The sequence below is a fragment of the Pinus tabuliformis genome, chromosome 8, assembly GCF_031772625.1.
Source record: "Pinus tabuliformis cultivar Carrire ecotype Pingquan chromosome 8, CPIR1, whole genome shotgun sequence".
NCBI lineage: Eukaryota > Viridiplantae > Streptophyta > Pinopsida > Pinales > Pinaceae > Pinus > Pinus tabuliformis.
Genome location: NC_142294.1, coordinates 1487862009 through 1487867179, shown reverse-complemented (window position 1 = coordinate 1487867179; position 5171 = coordinate 1487862009). Strand labels below are relative to the sequence as shown.

General features: G+C 37.0%; 1 long non-coding RNA gene across 1 annotated transcript; it reads right to left on the bottom strand.

The window, feature by feature from the left end:
• Positions 1 to 390: 390 nt before the first annotated feature.
• LOC149241451 (uncharacterized) lies at positions 391 to 1138 on the bottom strand. Its single transcript, XR_016245631.1, has 2 exons — positions 829 to 1138; positions 391 to 439 (listed from the first exon to the last, which is right to left on the bottom strand). It is a non-coding gene; the product is annotated as an uncharacterized LOC149241451 (long non-coding RNA).
• Between the last annotated feature and the right edge of the window lie 4033 nt (positions 1139 to 5171).

Here is a 5171-nt window from a genome sequence, read left to right as displayed (position 1 = left end):
ACGGCATGCATCTTAAGCTCCGTTTTTTTCAAAGATTCCAACCCATTCACCCTCCATCCTCTACAACTTTCATCATAGCACTCTGCTACTTTCCTCATATAACATGAAACAGAGAAACGACGAGACAACACACGTAACACACATAACATATATGACACACATAAGACATATAACATGAAACAGAGAAATAACGAGACAACACAACACAATGGAAGCGCTTCCAGAACACACACAAAAACCAGAACAGAGACAGAGAAGCTGAAGGAGAATAAGCAGAGCTGTATGTAGGTTCACGGACGTATATATGCCCGTCGCATCTCTTCTCAGTCTACTCTCATTTCCAACAACCCTACTACTTTCTTTCTTAAAAGTTCCAAAAGATCTCCAATCTTCCCATCTCAATCTAGCACCCTATGCTATTTTTCCATAGACGGATAACCTGTAATAATACAATAAATATTCAAATTACACCGTGAAGAAATTAAATGAAAAAACATTAAAATTATTCAAATTACACCTCTAGGAAATTAAATAAAAAAACATCGACATAGGAAATGATATCCATCGTCCAGTAAATTTAATTCAGTTTAATTAACTTAATTCATATTAATATAAATAATTAATTAAAGTGAGAAATCTAAAAATTTCAGAATAAACCATACAATTATAGAAAAAAATTGATCTATCGCCGTACCATACCATATATGTTAGCACCAAGGGAGCAGAAATGGAAAAGAAAGAAATGCAAATATTAGATTAAATGACAGCACAACTCGCTTCCTCCATTACATCAAACAGCATTCAAGAAGAAAAAAAGCATTCCCTTACCCCACCAAATTATATTGTAAAGAATTTAGTCAAAATAACTCCTCTGCTTCGGAAATCGCTTCTTAATGCCTTCCATATTTTCTCAATTCTTCCGCTCTGATTTCACAGTTGATATCTGACATGAATTCCTCCTCCACACATGGCATTTTCTTACATTTCCCGTGGAAAATTCAAAACCCCAGCCAGTTTCTTCACCATGGGAGGAAGCAAAGAGAGGTAGAATCGAACCACCAGACCAGTTAGCGAGGCCACCACACAATTAAATCCGGAAGCCGGGAGGCCATCCAGAGGCTTCATTGGAAAATCTCATCAGAAATTTGCAACGGTAATGGATCTTGCAATTATCAAAACATTCCTTTTTCTCCATCATGGAATGATCATGAAAAGAAGTGGATGGAAATGGAGGGCGCGACCCCTCTTTTCCATTGTTCATAATCTGCATAAATGGAAAGGAAATCGCCACAAATAAGAACCAGATATGAGATAAATAAAAAAAAACACTATCTCTTGTGGACTAAGACGTGTACCCACGTCACAAGTTGCCTCAAAATCAATCACAACGAAGTACTGAAAATCTTGGGGTTGAAGTTCCTAGGCATTCCCTTGAGGATGCAGTTTGAAGGGTAGTTGCAGTTCCGGGGCATTCCCTTGAGGTTGCAGTTTAAAAGGTACATTCTGATGACCACTTCCTGGTGGCACCATGTAGTCCCAATTCCTTTGACTAATAAGTCCCTGCTTCAATGTATGTGTTGGGTACGTATGAAAACTGAAAGCTTGTGGAAAGTACACAGGGGCATCTGTTACACTCATAGACATTGCCTTTATATAACCTTCATTGAAAGGTAGTACATATCCATGGGGATTTAGTACACTGTCAAAATCTGGTATGCCACATGATAACAAATCTCTCTCACTCTTTATTGCTATGCAAACTCCAACAGTGCCATAAAAGTTAAAACCTGCAATTCTATTTGGTGACCACATTATAGGAACCTCGTGGTTCCTTATAATTTGTTCTGCATTATCATGTAGAAAAAGTTAGAACACATCAGCCAGAAAAACAATTATTTAATACTGTATATTCCTAAGTCTAACCTAGTGACCTATCATATCTTTATGTTTAGGCTTGTAGATGGGAGTTTGGGTATCACATCCTTTTGATTTTTGTTAGTCTGCTCCTGTGGGCTGTTTTACATTCTCAACTTTGGATTTTGAAGGTGTTTTTTGGGCAATTCTGGCTTTCCTCAGAGTGGTACTCGGTCTGGCAATTAGAGAAATTTGGGCTTGTCTCTTACTCAAGCCTGGAAGACTTTGACTTATCCTTTTATATTTGTTTGCTCAAGGGATTCCTTTTGGATGTTTGCCCTGTATACTCCATTAGGGCAATTCTGGGAGCTTTGGGATATGGATTACCAGGAAGTTCCGTAAATGCACAAAGTTTTGTGAAGGCATGAAGACTTCATTAACAGCAATAGGACATCTATATTCTTGGTAACATCTAAGGCCCATGAAAAATGAGCACCAATGAATTAGAATAAAATGGCTATTAGATAAAAATAAAAACAATACAACCCAGAATCTCACAAAAGAAATAATAAAAAGAATTTGACTCTTGCAATACTTGCCAACTTCTGTTTGCCATTTTGACTGTAAATGAAGATTATAGAAATGCTCAGAACCACTTATGTTGCATGCTTCAAGACATCCTAAATTAAAACCTAGGTTAACAAAGAAAATCCTCCATAAGCTGCATACATATGATAAGTCAGTGCTCCAAGTACTCTGGATGTAACAAATTTAAGGATGTTCAATTTGAACTGGTGATTTTTGGCAAATTTTTAAAGTCATGAGTGATCTAATTATAAATTAGAATTTACTTGCATCAAAGCAAAGGAAACAAATTAAACAAAACTGAAAACCTGCAGCATTGTACATTAGATGCAAAGAGGTACACCTTAAAAATCAAATAACTACAAAGCTTTAAATAGTCTACAGTAAAACGGCATGCATCTTAAGCTCCGTTTTTTTCAAAGATTCCAACCCATTCACCCTCCATCCTCTACAACTTTCATCATAGCACTCTGCTACTTTCCTCATATAACATGAAACAGAGAAACGACAAGACAACACACGTAACACACATAACATATATGACACACATAAGACATATAACATGAAACAGAGAAATAACGAGACAACACAACACAATGGAAGCGCTTCCAGAACACACGAACACACACAAAAACCAGAACAGAGACAGAGAAGCCGAAGGAGAATAAGCAGAGTTGTATGTAGGTTCACGGACGTATATATGCCCGTCGCATCTCTTCTCAGTCTACTCTCATTTCCTACAACCCTACTACTTTCTTTCTTAAAAGTTCCAAAAGATCTCCAATCTTCCCATCTCAATCTAGCACCCTATGCTATTTTTCCATAGACGGATAACCTGTAATAATACAATAAATATTCAAATTACACCGTGAAGAAATTAAATGAAAAAACATTAAAATTATTCAAATTACACCTCTAGGAAATTAAATAAAAAAACATCGACATAGGAAATGATATCCATCGTCCAGTAAATTTAATTCAGTTTAATTAACTTAATTCATATTAATATAAATAATTAATTAAAGTGAGAAATCTAAAAATTTCAGAATAAACCATACAATTATAGAAAAAAATTGATCTATCGCCGTACCATACCATATATGTTAGCACCAAGGGAGCAAAAATGGAAAAGAAAGAAATGCAAATATTAGATTAAATGACAGCACAACTCGCTTCCTCCATTACATCAAACAACATTCAAGAAGAAAAAAAGCATTCCCTTACCCCACCAAATTATATTGTAAAGAATTTAGTCAAAATAACTCCTCTGCTTCGGAAATCGCTTCTTAATGCCTTCCATATTTTCTCAATTCTTCCGCTCTGATTTCACAGTTGATATCTGACATGAATTCCTCCTCCACACATGGCATTTTCTTACATTTCCCGTGGAAAATTCAAAACCCCAGCCAGTTTCTTCACCATCGGAGGAAGCAAAGAGAGGTAGAATCGAACCACCAGACCAGTTAGCGAGACCACCACACAATTAAATCCGGAAGCCGGGAGGCCATCCAGAGGCTTCATTGGAAAATCTCATCAGAAATTCGCAACGGTAATGGATCTTGCAATTATCAAAACATTCCTTTTTCTCCATCTTGGAATGATCATGAAAAGAAGTGGATGGAAATGGAGGGCGCGACCCCTCTTTTCCATTGTTCATAATCTGCATAAATGGAAAGGAAATCGCCACAAATAAGAACCAGATATGAGATAAATAAAAAAAAACACTATCTCTTGTGGACTAAGACGTGTACCCACGTCACAAGTTGCCTCAAAATCAATCACAACGAAGTACTGAAAATCTTGGAGTTGAAGTTCCTAGGCATTCCCTTGAGGATGCAGTTTGAAGGGTAGTTGCAGTTCCGGGGCATTCCCTTGAGGTTGCAGTTTAAAAGGTACATTCTGATGACCACTTCCTGGTGGCACCATGTAGTCCCAATTCCTTTGACTAATAAGTCCCTGCTTCAATGTATGTGTTGGGTACGTATGAAAACTGAAAGCTTGTGGAAAGTACACAGGGGCATCTGTTACACTCATAGACATTGCCTTTATATAACCTTCATTGAAAGGTAGTACATATCCATGGGGATTTAGTACACTGTCAAAATCTGGTATGCCACATGATAACAATCTCTCTCACTCTTTATTGCTATGCAAACTCCAACAGTGCCATAAAAGTTAAAAACTGCAATTCTATTTGGTGACCACATTATAGGAACCTCGTGGTTCCTTATAATTTGTTCTGCATTATCATGTAGAAAAAGTTAGAACACATCAGCCAGAAAAACAATTATTTAATACTGTATATTCCTAAGTCTAACCTAGTGACCTATCATATCTTTATGTTTAGGCTTGTAGATGGGAGTTTGGGTATCACATCCTTTTGATTTTTGTTAGTCTGCTTCTGTGGGCTGTTTTACATTCTCAACTTTGGATTTTGAAGGTGTTTTTTGGGCAATTCTGGCTTTCCTCAGAGTGGTACTCGGTCTGGCAATTAGAGAAATTTGGGCTTGTCTCTTACTCAAGCCTGGAAGACTTTGACTTATCCTTTTATATTTGTTTGCTCAAGGGATTCCTTTTGGATGTTTGCCATGTATACTCCATTAGGGCAATTCTGGGAGCTTTGGGATATGGATTACCAGGAAGTTCCGTAAATGCACAAAGTTTTGTGAAGGCATGAAGACTTCATTAACAGCAATAGGACATCTATATTCTTGGTAACATCTAAGGCCCAT